This window comes from Medicago truncatula, chromosome 5 (assembly GCF_003473485.1).
Source record: "Medicago truncatula cultivar Jemalong A17 chromosome 5, MtrunA17r5.0-ANR, whole genome shotgun sequence".
In the NCBI taxonomy this organism is placed as follows: Eukaryota; Viridiplantae; Streptophyta; class Magnoliopsida; order Fabales; family Fabaceae; genus Medicago; species Medicago truncatula.
Window position 1 is genome coordinate 32,018,469 of NC_053046.1, and position 17,150 is coordinate 32,035,618.

The 17,150-nt window shown below is 31.8% G+C and overlaps 1 long non-coding RNA gene across 2 annotated transcripts; it reads right to left on the reverse strand.

The window, feature by feature from the left end:
- Nucleotides 1-272: 272 nt before the first annotated feature.
- On the reverse strand, nt 273-11,248 carry LOC11405956 (uncharacterized). 2 transcript variants are annotated; one of them, XR_005646203.1, is made up of 2 exons: nt 11,129-11,248; nt 273-826 (listed from the first exon to the last, which is right to left on the reverse strand). It is a non-coding gene; the product is annotated as an uncharacterized lncRNA (long non-coding RNA). The 2 variants fall into 2 exon arrangements; XR_003012147.2 differs by lacking the exon at nt 273-826 and adding an exon at nt 10,794-11,018 and having other exon boundaries at nt 11,129-11,247.
- Nucleotides 11,249-17,150: the final 5,902 nt, after the last annotated feature.

Here is a 17,150-nt window from a genome sequence, read left to right on the forward strand (position 1 = left end):
TTCCACTAGGTTCGAGATATGATGACTTTAAACATGAGTTTCATAAGGTATATCATTTAGAATGTGCAGATGATTTTGAACGAGAATGGAAAATAATGGTCTCACAGTTTGGTTTGGGCGTGGATAAGCATATTGACTTGCTCTTTTCCCATCGTAAATTTTGGGCCTTAGCTTATTTGAAGGACTTTTTTTTTGCTGGAATGACAACAACAGGACGCTCAGAATCGATAAATTCATATATAAAAAGATTCTTAGATGCCAACAACAGGACGCTCAGAATCGATAAATTGTTATATTTTTGTGTAGGTTGGTGTTGCTGTCAAAATTAGAAATCAAGCTGGAGAATAGGCACGAATGCGTCAAAAGTATCATAATCCTCATATTACAACACATTTTCCTATTGAAGAACATGCCTCGTCTATACTCACACCTTATGCCTTTAAGTTGCTTCAATATGAGATCGAATTATCCGCAAAGTATGAAGCAATTGAAGCTGACAATGGCTCTTATGTTGTGCAACATCATACCAAAGTTGATGGTGGTCGTATAGTAAGTTTGATAACAGAAGAAGAGTCAATTCATTGTTCTTGTAAAGAGTTTCAATTTTCAGGAATACTATGTAGACATGCAATTCGAGTGCTAATGTTGAAAAATTATTTTGTTCTTCCATCAACATATCTTCCTTTTTGACGGAGACGAGAAAGTTCATTGATCCCAAAATCTAGTCATGTGATTAACTGCAATGATGTATCCTCTGCCAAATTTCAATCTCTAATTCGATGTTTGGAAGTCGAATCATTAAAGACAAGTGAACGAGAACAGGTTTCTACAAGAGAGTTAGAAAATATCATCATAAAGATAAAAGGCATGCCTGAAACTCAAGAACATGTGATTGATTTGGAAGCGGATGTTTCCAACAATGACGACTACGACGTTGAAAATCCTGTTGTTTCAAAAACAAAAGGTCGGCCAAAAGGATCAAGACCAAAAGGAGGGGTTGAAGCTGCCAAGAAGCCTCGTCGTTGTCATGTTCCAGATTGTGGTGGAACTAATCATGACTCACGAAACTGTCCAAACAAAAAGAGAAAAATGGAAGTATTGCCTTCTCAATCTCCTAATAAGTAAGTTTTAATTGGTGTGTCTTGTTCTACTCATGACTAATATATTAAATTAATGTTGACTGAATTTTTATGGTGCTTTGATAGGATCATGAAGGGTTGGAAGTAGTCATCTTGAAATAGTGAATTTGACAGATGAAGCAGCCAAATAGTTTAGATCAAACCGTGTAATTAGTGAATTTTGTGGCTGCAATCTGTAAGATCAAACTAGCAGTATATTTTGTAGGATTATTATGATCAAATTGTATAATTACTAGTATATTTTGTACCAGTATATAGCCTGTGTTTTGTTCCAGTTCGCCCAATCTTTCTCTTCTTGAGAGGTCCTGTTTGGCTTAATATATTATTGCACATTATTATGATTATGTGAAATGTTGATGTTAATTATTGAACATCAAATTGGTTATTAAAAGTCAAAGAGTCTAAAAAAAAAAAAAAAGTAAAAGATCAAACTAGCAATATATTTCTGTGAAATATATTATTGCATATTATTGCACCTCTTAAAAAAGAAGTAAAAGATCCAATGAAAAAATGTGTTCTCTTTTTGACAAACACATTGGTTGTAGGAAGAGAGAGAAAATGATGATTTCTAGGTGAATGGGAAATGACTTTAAAGGACGTGTATTATATCATTATTGAAGAACAATCTAAATTTCCTTTGATTTACATGATTGTGAATTAATTTGTATTAGGAGAAGTGAATCAATCTAAATTAAATCATTTGTATTATATCATTACGGAGGGAGTAACTAGTGGTTTAATGACAATCTAAATTTCCTTTGAACAACCCCACAAACAACTTGAACCGTTTTTTTTTTTTTTTTTTTTTTTTTTTTGTCAATTAACAACTTCAAAATTTTATTTCTTAAAATACTCACATTGAAATAATTATTTTATCCACGTTGGGTTTTGATAAGGTATATAATACAATGATAAGGTAATTATTTTATTCATATTAAATAAAATATTACCTCAAGAAAGAAAAAAAAGTTCATGATTGGTAAATATATATGTTTGGATTGATGAAAATGCAAGTAGTAAAATCTAAAGATTCTCTACCCTATGGTATAAGTTACTACTATATAAGGCAAACTATACTTCTCTCAAAAAAATTAAAAAGGCAAACTATACTAGCGATAAATTTACGTTAAAATGACCCTCTTTTAATTCATATATAGGAAAATGAATTGAAATTTTTTTCGCGGACAACGGTGGTATTTTTTCCAATTTTGGTGAAAACACTCTACATTTTTTTTTTATTGATAAACGAAATAACAAGAACTATTGAAAACTCACGTAAATGGAGGAGTCTAGTTCAAACCTCGACCACCATATCCAACATAACAATTTTAGTATTTTAGAACTATGACTTATGTACAAAACACTACATTTTAAATAGAGATTACTTCTTTAAAACTCATCTCAAACATGTTTTATTGGAGCGACCGAGCGTGGGTCACCTTCAGTTTAGGAAACTCTCCCTTTTTGAGAGGGGCGGGTTGGTTAAACCCTTTTCTGAGGATGAGATTAAGGCGGCTGTGTGGGATTGTGATAGTTTTAAGAGTCCGGACCCTGATGGGATCAACTTGGGTTTTTTTAAGTCCTTTTGGCCTGAGTTGAAAACAGATCTTGTGCGCTTTGTGACCGAAATCCATAGGAATGGGAAATTAACGAAAGGCATAAATTCTACATTCATAACCCTTATTCCTAAAGTTGCTAGCCCACAATCTTTGAATGAGTTCCGCCCTATTTCTTTGGTGGGGAGCTTGTACAAAATTTGGTTAATGCAACCTCATCATTTTAGGTGCATTTCCCATTTTACCCTACACCATTTTTTTAATTATTTTATTATTTTTATATTTTTAATAACTTTTACAATTTTTATTTTTTTAACTATTTTTCAATTTGTTCACCCAAATTCAGTTGCTTCTAAATTGCCGTTGTGGGAGAGTAAGATATCGCTTGATTCGGGTTTTTTCCAACTTCTCTACATTTTTAAGGAGAAGTTAGATCAAACACACTATCAATTATTTTAATTTCAATATTGTTTAATCATCACAACCTCACAAATATTTTTATTCACACTGTCATTTAATGATACCAAATACTATTATTTCCTTTCTTCAACCTCACAAATATTTACACACACATTAATGTTTAGAGTAATATTTTATGTCCGTCTGTGTTTTTGTTAAGCTAATGCATATAATTTTTTTTAGTGTTGCTTGGTTGAGTGCTACCTCACCGATTTGTTTTAACTATTTTCCAATTTTTATACTTTTAAATACTTTTAACTATTTTCCAATTTTTCCTCCCAAATCCAGTTGTTTCTACACTGCCATTGTGGGAGATTAAGATATCGTTTGACCCGGTTTTTTTTTTTACTTCTCAACATTTTTAAAAAGAAGTAAGGTCAAACACAATATCAATTAAGTACTTGATGAGTCATTTATTGACTATTTTAATATGCTTTTTAGTTTAGTTTTATTTAGATTTTATATAATTTTATATTAGTATTATTTCCTTTTTACGATAGTTTACTTTAAATTGCATTTTATTATATTTCAGGAAAGAATATTGGATGGATTGAGTCTTGGAGCAAAAGAAAGAGACTTGGAGCCGATTGGACACAAAAAATATGAAGATTGAGAGACAAAATATGTCTCCCACAAGTCAGAAGCCTAGCACGGCCCATGCTAGCCTTGGCACGGCCGTGCCACCCTCCAGAGTGCCTTTTGCTGCTTTTGCTTAGATTTTAAGCTACTCTATTTTTGGCCCAAATGTAATAGCTTAGATTTTAAGTCGATCAAATGCTATAAATAGAGTAGCCATCCATCACAAATATTCATCTTTTCTTAGAATGCAATATGTGACAATTGTCTTTCTAATAAAAGTTCATTTACTTTATTGTTATTTACTTTTATGCTTTCTCTCTTCTTCTCCTTGTCTACGATAAACATTAGTGAGTAGACTTCTCTTGTCTTGGGATTGTTGGATAAGCCTAATGACATAATCCTAATCAAACAAAGCTTTAAACCTTAATCTTATGTAACCCTAATTCCTTATCTAAATTCACCGCTTTAACATGGATCAACCATTATCAAACTGTGGAAACGAAAGTGGAGGGTTTGATAATTGTTTATCCATCATCTTAAATATCAATTCATAAAACGAAAGTGGAGCTTTGATATTCGAACAAGTGAATTCAGACAAGGATTGCAAAGTCAGCGAAATAGGCTTTGCAATCTTTGAGACATATAGTTTCGATCTTCAAGGGAACTGATAATAATCAAGTCAGCGAAATAGGCTTGGTTGTTAGAGGAACCAAAATCTAATAGTAATCAAGTCAGCGAAATAGGCTTGGTTGCTAGAGGAACATAAGAGAAACTGTCTTGAGAAATTAGGTCTAACATAACATTATAAGCTTATAGTTTTGGTTTGAGAAGGACTTGTCATTTAGAGGAAACCAACGATCCCAAGGCTCTTTTTATTATTATTATTTTCTTCCAAACGCTTGAAAACCCCCAACTTACAATTCTCTCCTCTCTTCTAATCATCTCTAAAAAGTTAATTGAATTGAACTACTCCCTGTCGGAACGATACTCTTTTATACTACTTCGGTAAGACCGTGCACTTGCGGTTTTATCTCATCAAGTTTTTGGTGCCGCTGCCGGGGAGTAAACTAATTTGATTAACTCTTTCCTTGTGATTAGAACTCTCTTCTCTTCCTTTTTTTTTCTTCTACTTCTTTTGGCGAAAATTCTAGCAAACAAGTTGAGGCAGGTTATTGGAAGTGTTGTGTCGGAAACTCAGTCTGCTTTTGTGAAGGATAGACAAATTCTTGATGGTATCTTGATCGCGAATGAGGTGGTTGATGAGGCAAGGAAAACTAAGAAAGACCTTTTGTTGTTCAAAGTGGATTTCGAGAAGGCGTATGATTTTGTAGATTGGGGGTACCTTGATGAGGTGATGGGGAGTATGTCGTTTCCGACGGTGTGGCGAAATTGGATTAAAGAATGTGTTGGTACTGCTACTGCCTCAGTTCTTGTGAATGGAAGTCCTACTGATGAGTTTTTTCTTGAACCGGGATTACGTCAAGGTGATCCTATATCTCCTTTTTTATTTTTATTGGCAGCAAAAGGTTTGAATGTGTTGATGAAAGCGTTGGTAGACACAGATCTATTTACGGGGTATAGAGTGGGGAGAGAGAATTCAGTGGTTGTGTCACATTTACAGTTTGCTGATGATACGCTTCTTATTGGGAACAAAAGTTGGGCTAATGTGCGGGCGTTGAGGGCTGGTCTCGTCTTGTTTGAAGCTATGTCGGGATTGAAAGTTAATTTTCACAAGAGTTCACTGGTAGGGGTTAATATTAATGATTCGCGGCTGTCAGAAGCGGCTTCTGTGTTGGGGTGCAAAGTAGGTAAAATCCCGTTTCTCTATTTGGGGCTCTCGATTGGGGGCGATCCGCGTCGACTTTTGTTTTGGGAACCTGTGGTGGATCGTATTAAATCTAGATTGTCTGGTTGGAAAAGTCGGTTCCTATCTTTCGGTGGTCGTTTGATTCTACTAAAGTCCGTCCTGACTGCTCTACCTGTCTATGCACTTTCCTTCTTCAAAGCTCCGACAGGTATAATCTCTTCCATTGAATCTTTGTTTAATAAATTTTTTTGGGGAGGGAGTGAGGAAAAAAGAAAAATATCTTGGGTTAGGTGGGAGACTTTGAGTATGAGGAAGGAGTATGGAGGGTTGGGAGTTAAGAGGTTGAGGGAGTTTAACATTGCTTTGTTGGGTAAATGGTGTTGGAGGTTGTTATTGGAGAGGGATGCTTTGTGGAGACAGGTATTAGTGGCTAGGTATGGTGTGGAGGATGGCGGTTTGGAGGATGGGGGCCGGAGTTGTTCTTCATGGTGGAGGGAGATTGTGAGGATTAGAGATGGGATAGGTGAGGGTGGAGAGGGTTGGTTTGGGACATGTGTTAGGAGGAGGGTGGGAGATGGTGCAGATACTGATTTTTGGCGTGATTGTTGGTGTGGAGATGTTCCTCTGTGTGTCCGGTTTAGACGCCTTTTTGACTTGACTGCTCACAAATCAATCTCAGTTAGGAATATGTTCCTGCTGGGGGTGGATGTGGGCGGGGAGGCGTTGAGGTGGCGTAGGCGGTTGTGGGCTTGGGAGGAGGAGTTGGTAGAGGAGTGTAGGGCTTTGTTACTAACAGTTTCTTTGCAGGAATCAGTGATAGACAGATGGCTCTGGTTACCTAATCATGATGATGGGTATTCTGTACGTGGAGTCTATGACATGCTGACATCACAGGAGCAGCCCCAGTTACACCATAATATGGACTTAATTTGGCATAAACAGGTTCCTCTCAAAGTATCTATCTTTGCTTGGCGACTTCTGAGGGATCGGTTACCTACAAAACTTAATTTGGCAAATCGTGGCATTCTATCTGTGGAGGAGCGGTTATGTGTTTCTGGATGTGGGATTGTCGAAGATGTTTCTCATTTGTTTTTGTCTTGTACAACTTTTGGTGCATTATAGCCGATGGTGCGGGATTGGTTAGGCGTGGTAGGTGTCGACTCTCGATCAACTTCAGATCATTTTGAGCAATTTATTAATTATGCAGGTTGTTCGAGAGGGCGACGGTCTTTCTTCCACTTGATTTGGTTGCTTTGTGTTTCGGTGTTGTGGAATGAAAGGAATGATAGGCTTTTTAGAAATAGACAAAGTATTGTGCCACAATTGCTAGATAAAGTGAAATCAACTTCGTTGTGGTGGTTAAAGACTAGTAATGTTGTATTTAGTTTTGGCACTCATCAGTGGTGGTCGAGCCTGCTTTTATGTCTGGGTATTTGACTGATTTGTTTGTAATTTTGTGTGGACCTTGACATTTTTGTGATTGTTTGGCACATCTTGTGCGGTAACAATTACGGTGTCCGTATTAATATATCTCATTTTTGCATGTTCAAAAAAAAAACCGACTTAAATATGTTTTAGCACATTTTAAAGAATAATCAAATCAAAAGATTACATATGTTTTAAAAACTCGTGAATTTTTCTTTTCTTGATATTTTCTCTATTTTAAAGTTCTACAAGTCACGTCCCTGTGAGTATAGCTCAGTTGGCAGGGACAATGTATTATTATATGCAGAGGTCAGGGTTCGAACTCCGGACACTCCACTTATTCACTTGAAAAATAAATTTCTAGCCACTAGGCTACCTGACCCAAAAAAAATTCTACAAGCCACTTTTCTCACGTTGTTTTCACTATTTTCTTATATCTTGACCCTTACTTTTATTGATGTTGTTGAAACCAAGTTGGTCCACTAATAACAATATCATTTTATGTTTTGATGATTAAAAAATATATCTAAATGGTTTTTTGATTCGCATTTAACTTAATTTCTTATTACTTTGAAATCTTTCAACAAACTATATTCATTTTAAATTTTGCAAATTTATTTATGTTAGTTCTAACATATATCCCGCCATCGCACGGGTCGTGAGCTAGTAAGTGTTATTGGTACATGGAGCTTTAATCTTCTTGCACAGATACCCACTTAAAAGTTTCAATTGGATGGGGAGGGGTAGCTCAACTGATCTGAGTTAAGGGAATTTTTTTTCTGGAGGTACTGTTTGAAACGGACCAAGGAGAAAAGAGAAAAAACTAATTTCTAACATGCATTAAAAAATAAATAAATATCTTCTTAAAGCACCAACCCAATTAATATTTTTTATTTATGCACTAAAATGATAGATCAGTATATTTTTTATTCAGTACAAATTTGAATATCTTTTTAAACTGTACATTTTTTATTGGATCAAATATGTTTTTGGTCCCTATAAAATTGGAAACTTCTAAGTTTAGTCGTTACTTAATTTTAATAACATTTTTAGTCCTTCTAAAAACTAAATTTGTTTAATTACTCTTGAATTCTTAAATTTTTGAACAATTTTTTGGAGACATGTTTAGAACATTATAAAATGTTCATTTACTAAAAAATAGAATTTTTTAACATGACAAGAATTAAATATGAATTTTTAAACGTCAAAAGTTCAAGAAAAGAGTAACAAAAATCTGGACGTAGAAATCAAATTTTGAGTTAATATTTTGTAGAGGGACTAAATGCAAAATGATTTTATAGGGACTAAAAAAACTATTAAAATTAAGTCAGGACTAAATTTAAAAGGCCCCAATTTTATAAGGATAAAAAAACATATTGAACCATTTTTATTTGATGTCAAAAGGAAAAGTTCAATCAATAAATTTGTTTTTGTTGTAAAAATTTAGATAGTCAGGCATGAGTGATATGCAAAACTAAAACAAAAAAAATACAACAAATGTCACATGAAGGATTTTGATTGATGAAACAAAACTACCTTGACAAAAAAAAAAAAAAAGAATTAAAAGAAAGAAATTGAATAAGTTATTAAGATTAATAAAATTTTCTTGAAACATCACCGAAGGGTTGTCTTTGAATAAAGATTTTAGGAAATTGTATATTTTTGTATATAGAAGTTATAGTTTTTAAATGATTGTACATTTGTAAATAGAAGATAAATGCTTCCTTATCTTAGGCTTTTTGAAATATCTGAAAATAAAATGATTCTTTGTAACCAATCCCCATTACAACTCTGATTAAGTCTGTAGTGTTCCATGCTTGATAGTAGCTGGTTATATGTAAATTCTATTTTCTTATATTGATATTTCAATTCCGTTCTTAATGTTTTTTTTTTTTTATGTGAAATACAAAAATGATATTTGACTTAGAAAGTTGTAGACATAGACTTTCCCTGTAAGAGAGACATGGGTAGGAGCATTTGTAGATGTTAGTTACGAGGTATTAATCTATGTTTGCAATCATACACATTGTATGATCTTAATGTCGTTACTAAAAATAATGAATCTCATATCGTTTGTCAGACATGGAAACATGCGATCAATGAAGTAAATTAAACGATTAATTAATGAATCCCAACAATATTATCTCTTTGTTCTTGTTTCATTTTTTTTTTAAGAAGCTAAACTAACCCCCTCAAATTGACATCAGAGGTAATCGAACTTGAGATTTTGAGGAGGAGGAGCACACTCTCAGGTTACAAGTCAATACGACTAGGTCAACCCAAGTGGGTTTTTCTTGTTTCATTATTTAATTACAAAGACAAATATATGTACAAATAATCCATCGTTATGTACTAAAAATATTCGTATTTCAAAAATATTGCACGAATTCATATGGATACGATAACCATAAATATTTATTTTGGAAAATGATAGGTACAGTGACAAAATTTATCAAGAAAATTTCAAAACAGTGTATTTGCTAACACTTTTTCTTAATTACCCAGCATTACCTCCCTTGATTTCCGCCAAATAACAAATTTAATTGATTGAGACATTTTCTTGATATATTCTTAATAAAAACTATCTAGATAAATAGCAATGCTCATTTATTTTTTAAACAGCTATAAAAGCAGCTGATCACTAAGTAACAATATTTTTTTATCTCAATCTGTTTGCAATATTTCAAAAATTATTAGATAATTTTATAAATTATTACCCCAAAAATAAAATTACCATGTGTGTCACATGGGATAAAGATCTAGTTTACCCTAAATTTAAAGCAGTTGGATTAAATCTTCAAAAAATTTATAGTCACTAGCAGAGAGACATGTCCGTCTTTCCGCTCCTTTTATAGCACTAACATTTAAAAATTATAAACAATGTTTTTTTTTATGAAATTTTAATTTTGATTAAAAGTAAAAATATAAATGTTTTTTGTTTTCAAATTATAACGAATCAAACTAACTATGATTATCTATTTCAATGAAACTAACACTATAAAAAAAAAAAAAATCTAAATTCAATTTTTTAATGACACCAACAACGATATTTATAATAGAAAAAGTTGTTGTATAAGAGTATAATTGGGATAATGAAAAAGTAAGTATAGATACACTCTTCTAGTTTGTTACACTTTTTAAATGATAAAGAAAAAAATTGGAAATTTGTGTTTGTTACACTTTTATTTTCATATTTGTGTTTTCCTTATATATAATATAGATTCATAATAATTTCTTAGTTTTAAGATTTTACCCTTATAATTATTTAATGCATACTAAGATATGTTCCTTTTAAATCACATCTCACTATTATGATAAAATATATTAAACACACACTAGTCTATAACAAAAGTAATACTAAGCTTTCTGCATAGAGTCATACACCAATCTCATGGAGACAACAAAATATAAACTAATTAACTTTTTTTTTAACTGTTATTAGTGCCTTATTGTTATTTTATAGTGACAATATTCTAGTTTTTTATATCCACTAAAATCCTACAAATATAAATTAAAGTGTTTGCAAATTGAATTGTTTTTCATATCTTTTAAAGCTCAACAAGACATCTAATGTATTTATTTTGGCATGCATAAATTAAAAAGGCTTTGAAGTAAGGTAAAATTTATTGATATACCTAACTGTTCTATTAAAGTTATTTTTAAAAGGTGTGATATGCCATGGTGATACCTCCAAAATTACGAGAGAAGAAGACAATGAAAAAAAAAAACTTTACTACCTTAAAACTATCTTAGAGTAACACACCATAACTACAAGGTTCATGAGATTAGAGAAATTAAATTAAATTATATTATAGAGTGCCAACATAATAACCAAACGACAACTCATGAAATATTCTATCATATTTTAAGTTGTTTTCTTTGACATTATAACCCATTCTCCTTTGTATTATGTTTTTGCACTCTCCATGGTTTGAAACTCATAGAATCATGCATGTGCTTCTACCAATTCACATCTTTTATCAATGCACTTAAAAACATATAACAAGTCCCTATACTTTGGACAATAATCATCGGTTTCACATTCTTCATAAACTATAATGAAAAAACGATAATAAAATAATGTTACTAAATATGTTAAAAGATTGTGCACAAACTATAAAGTAAAGAAGGAAATTTTGAAAAGAATGAAAAAAATGACTTACTGTCACTCAGTTGTGTTCTGATGAGAAATACTATGGAAATGAATAGAATCATAGCATAAACAAACTTTAGAATTTGAACCATATTTTTTCTTGTTTGCATGTAAAAAATTTGAATATGATTTGTTCTATTTATAATGTCCATGCTCTCTTAAAAATGATTTTTATAGTTTTAGCACTTATGAAGTTGTAAAAACCCTTCATAAAATTATAATCATCATTAATTATCTCTTAAATATATCAAAGTGTTGTAAACATAAAGAGGTCAAATGAAAAACTTACTAATAATAAAGATTTATTCCTTTTGACTATAATATTCATATGTAATTGAGCTTAAGTGGTTAATGAACTTCACCAAAGAACGAATCATTTCGGAGAACCCGAGTTTAATTCTTAGGTGGTACCATTCTTGTCGGACTATAATTACTTCACAGCCAAAATGCAGATTACTGCACACACACAAAAAAAATTCAATGATAATAAAAGTAAAATTATCTTTTTAGACCAATGTAATTTTTTTTGTTTTGAATAATGTATGATTGGATTAAGAACATAAAAAATCGTTGAATTTCCAAAAATAAAAAACTAAAATACACATTTTTCTTTGGTTAAAAAAACTGGATGTGTATTTCATAACACTTTTTTTATTAAAATATATTTGAAGGTTCAAAAAGTACTCAACCGAAAATCAGATATGCATATGTCATTTATTCATAAGAATCATTTCGTCTTTTTAATTTGACAGAATTCTCAAGTTAATCATTTAAATTTCGAAAGTTTCAATTACGTCTTTTTAGTTTGACATAATTCTCAAATTAGTCTTTTAAGTTTCAAAAGTTTTAAATAAGTCATTTAAGTTGATAAACTGTTTTACCGTTACCCCTACTATCAGTTAGTAATTAACTTATGCTGATGTAGTCGTTAAGTTGTTGACTTGGATCAAAATACTGTTTTTTAAAAGCCCCAAGGTGTCAAAATGTTACGTTTAATCGTCACAAATGATCATTCTAACACTATAAATGTTGTTTAATAGTGCCAAAAAGACTTTGTTGTTGTAAATAGTTGTCTTTCTAGCACTATAAATGATAATTTGTGACTATTAAACATAGTGGTTTGACACCCTTAAACTTTTAAAAGACATTATTTTGATCTAAGTCAACAACTTAACGGCTAAATCAACATCAGTTAATTATTATCTGACAGCAAGGGTAACGGTGAAATAGTTTATCACAACTAAAATGACATATTTGAAACTTTTGAAACATAAAGGACAAACTTGAGAATTCTGTCAAATTAAAATGACCTAATTAAAATTTCGAAACTTAAAATACTAACTTCGAAATTCTGTCAAACTAAAAGGAATTCTGTCAAACTAAAAGGAACAATAGTGATATTTAACCTAAAAAAAAATACACCAAATTTCGACACACTTGAAAACATCCATATATAAGATATATATTATAATATATTTTTATTCACATTTCATAATTTTGATTAATTTATAGAAAAAAAAAACTACTTGGCCGCCTAAATGTTAGTAAAGTTTTGTAATTAATCCTTAAATTTTAATTGATATTCCTTAAAGCCATCTGGTTATGTGTAAATTAACAAATGACAAGGGCATGTGACCCCTATGCTATATATAAAATGTCTATAGCTACAATACCTAGTGGCTCTCAAATTCATCAATATTACATGAAAATGAATTGAAAATCATATGTGGTGGGTGGTATTTTTTAATAAATTTGAAAACACTCTACATTTTAAATAGATTATTACTGGGAAACTCATGCCAAACGTATATGTTATACGTCTCTGTTTTATTAGCTGACTTAAAGACGTTTTTAGTCTGTTTTTAAGAAGAACCGACTTAAAAGATCATATACGTTTTAAAAACTCGTGAAGCTTTTTTTTTTTCTCGCTATTTCTCCTCTTTATTTTAAACAAAACCCTAGTAGTCACTTTTATCCCGTTGTCCATCTAGAAATCACGCGATTTAACCCCAACTATAGTGCATCACACTACATGTCATTGTACATGGACACTTCGGAATCCATCCCATACTCTAAATGATATAGCAAAAACTATAAATTGGAGCAATCCGTCAAGTTTACAGGAATCGCTCCTATAAATTAGGTATTACTGAAGCCGAGTTGTTGTAGATGCAACAACCGATCTAGTTGTTGTGGAATTATTGTAAAGAATTTTTCTTGGAACAAATAGAGAATGCTTATTTTGAGGGGAAATAGAAAATCCTTGGTGATTAAGAAAAGTTAAAACTAAGAGAATATGAGTGGAGAGAGATAGTGTTCTATTTTGTGAATCTTAATGATTATGAATAAGGGAATGAATATACAAAAGTCTTTGATGTAAGCATTTATACACACTCATAAAATGTAACTAACTATTTCATGCATCTCAATCCATGTTGTGCCATGCCAGTTGCTAAGTGCATAGAACTATTTCAAGAGTTGAGGATTTTATTTCGGTTCAGTGGATATTGACTCCTTGAATTCGATAAACTAGTGTGTTAACCCGTGCAATGCACGGCGACAAGCTTCAATTTTTTTTATTTTCAAAAATATATTATTTTTTGTTTTTATTTATTTTAATTTACCCGTGTTTTCTTACATCGCAATGACAAATATGTATTATGTAATTTTATGTTTATTAACGATAAATATATGTCTTATGCATCTGTGAAAAATATATTTCCATTATTTTCTATATTTGTCAACAAAAATTGGTTGGGAGGAGGGGGTGAAGCGTGGAGGTGGAGGAGGAGGCTGTGGGCATGGAAGAAAGAGTTGGTAGCAGAGTGTGTGACTTTACTTCACAATGTTACTTTGCAGTCTAATGTTTCAGATCAGTGGCAATGCACCCCGACTTTGAGGGGGGCTATTCAGTGTGTACAGGTTATCAACTGCTCACTTCACATGAATTTCCTATTTCGGATGCTTCAGAGAACTTAATTTGGCATACTCAGGTGCCCTTTAAGGTTTCTATTTTAGCTTGCGTTTGCTCTGTGACAGGTCCGACTAAACTTAATTTACTGAATCGCGACATAATATCTATTGAGGCTACCCTTTGGTAGCAGGTCTGGTCTTGGATTGGCGTTTCAAGGGTTGATCATCAAAGTCTCCGTGCTCATTTTCCCCATTTCACTCACTACTTAGGTGGCTTGAGGGCTCGTCGATCTTTCCTCCAGCTACTTTGACTTCTTTGTGTTTGGTTAGTGTGGAATGAACGAAATAATAGACTATTTAATAATTCTCACACTTCCATTTCAAAGCTTATGGATAAAGTTAAAAAAAAAAAAAAAAAAAAATCTTACTAGTGGTTGAAGGCTAATAAAACCACCTTTGTATGGTTGTCAGTAATGATGGTCGGACCGCTTGTCTTGTTTGGGTATCAGCTAACCGGTGTTCTTGTAATTATTTGACTGACAGATTGTATTTTGAGTTGTTTTTTAGTACGCCTTGTGCTCAAGAGGCGACTCTATATGTGTTAATATATACCATTTTTGCTTCTTAAAAAAAAAAAACAAGACTAATTGCTAGCAAAAATCTGAGATTAAAAACCAACTATGTTTTTAACCTTTGAGTCATCAAATTTTGTGTAATTTGAGTAAATTAAAAATCAATCTTTTGATTATTTTTTCCACTTGTAAGACAGAAAAACTTACATGATATAGTGTTTAAAAACCAACTATGTTTTTAACCTTTATTAATGTTGCACATAAAGTATTTAAATAAAAATTATACAATCAAACCCCTTTAGGAGGGAACTACAACCTAATCTTCAAATTGTTGATTGTTTCTTCACTTCTTCAAATCTTCAACCTTGTCACTTTCAAGGATGGAAACAACCAAAGGTTTTTTTTTACTAGGTTCATTAAATTAGGTAAAGATAAATAGTTATTGGATGCCACTATAAATGACTAAAAGCTACCTTATGAAATATTTTATCAGAAAGTATTTTGCTAGCACAATAATTCATTCTCCTCCGTTTGATGGTTTTGAACTCTGCTAGATCCGGTACTCTTAGCGTCTTCGAATAATCTTAATCCATTCACATCTGTTATTAATGCACTTATGAACATAATTCTTATCCCAATTTATGATATAGGATTTTGGACAGTCCACGTTAGATTCACATTCATCAATTTCTGTATAAAATTAACAAATGTTAAAATAATGTTACTAATTAAACATGACAAAGATTGTGTAAAAACTAACAAGTAAAGAAGTAAATTTGAAAAAGATGAAAAATAGCTTACTATCAACAATATCCATTGCAACAAGAAATATGGGAAGAAATATAATTATACCGAAGACAAATTTGAGAATTTCGGCCATATTTTTTTTCTTTCTTCTTTGCATGTAAAAAGGTAATATGATTTGATCTCTTTATATGATTTAATCTTCATAGCACTTATGAAGTTGAGAAAATCCTTCATAAAATTAAAATCATTATTAAATATCTCTTAGTTATATGTGTGTTTTGTGTTTGTCCCTTTATCACACCAAGTAAAGCAAGCATTCACATCGCATAATAGAAAAGAGAATTCCTTTTAACCTTTCTTGTCACTTCTAATTTTTCATTTCTTTTTAAACCTTTCATGATAGTAAAGAGAAGATAATAGTTTCTTTTTAGACCTTAGCAAAGTTATTTGTTGGAATAACGAATACACACACATTATGGAACCATGTTTTAAGCAAAGTTTATGTTCAATACCAAAAATTTTGTAAAGCATTGTGAATTATATATTTGATGTGAATGGTAGTGTAGAATAAATCGTGCAATTACAACATTATATACACATTCTTTCTTATTCAACGAATTTTTTTTTAAAAAAAAAAGATCTTACAATAATTTCTATGTTAGCATAAACTATGTTATCATCTCAATGTTGTATTATTCAAATAAATAACTTTACCTAGGTAAAAAAAAAAAAAAAATATCTCTTTAATACCATGAAAGGTTAAAAAAGCAATGAAAAAGTTAGGAGTAATGAAAGGTTAAAAGAGAAAGTTGTCCCTTTTATAACATGAAAGGTTAAAAAATAACTGAAGGTTAAAAAATTCTAACTTAAAGTAGATATTTAAATGACATTTATGAAGGTGAGAAAAACACAAGAAGGGGGTTGAATTGTGTTGACTTTTTCTTCTTTTTCTTTAAAGCTGAAAACACTGATCAGAAGCAGATATAGTTCTACTTCTGAAGTGATGTTCAGAACTAGTTGCAGCAGATAAAACAGAGAGAGAGAGAGAGAGAGAGAGAGAGAGAGAGAGAGAGAGAGAGAGAGAGAGAGAGAAGAAAGACACAAGCAATTTATACAGGTTCCTTCCACAACCAGGAAGTCAGTCCTGTCCCCCTTGCACTTCCAAGGAGGGTTCACTATGTAATATCTGATTACAAATGCTCACTATTAAACTTAGTAAGAGACTTCAAATTGTTCAAGCACAACTGCAAGAGATTTCCTATGCTCCTGAACACAATCAAGAGACTTCTATTGCTCAAGCACAAATGCAAGAGACATTTGAATTCAAACAGAATTACAAAGAATATGTTTGAGTTTGAACACTTGATATACAATCAGTGATGTTCACAATACAAATCAGATACAGACTCTAAAGACTCTAGAATTTATAAGATATGAGCTTTGATAAGAAATTCTAAGAGAACTTTGAATGCAGAACAATTTCAGCAGAGTTTTGGCTCAGTTAATTCTTGGTATTGTTCTTGTGAAACTCTGAGTCTTCACTCCTTTATATAGAGGTGTGAAAGAGATGTTGAATTGCCAGCACATTCAAAATAGAGTCGTTTGAAGCTTTTGATCAATCACCAATGATCCTTTGCCTGATATGGTTATTGTCCTAAGAAGTATCAATTTCAAATGCATTCCCATTGTAAAGGAACATCGTTGCAGGTAGAGCTGTTTTTCTTGTCTTGTAGCAGAGACAAAACAGAGTAGTGGAGGTAGTGGTTGTACACTTCGTACAAACGTACTTTGTCAACGCTC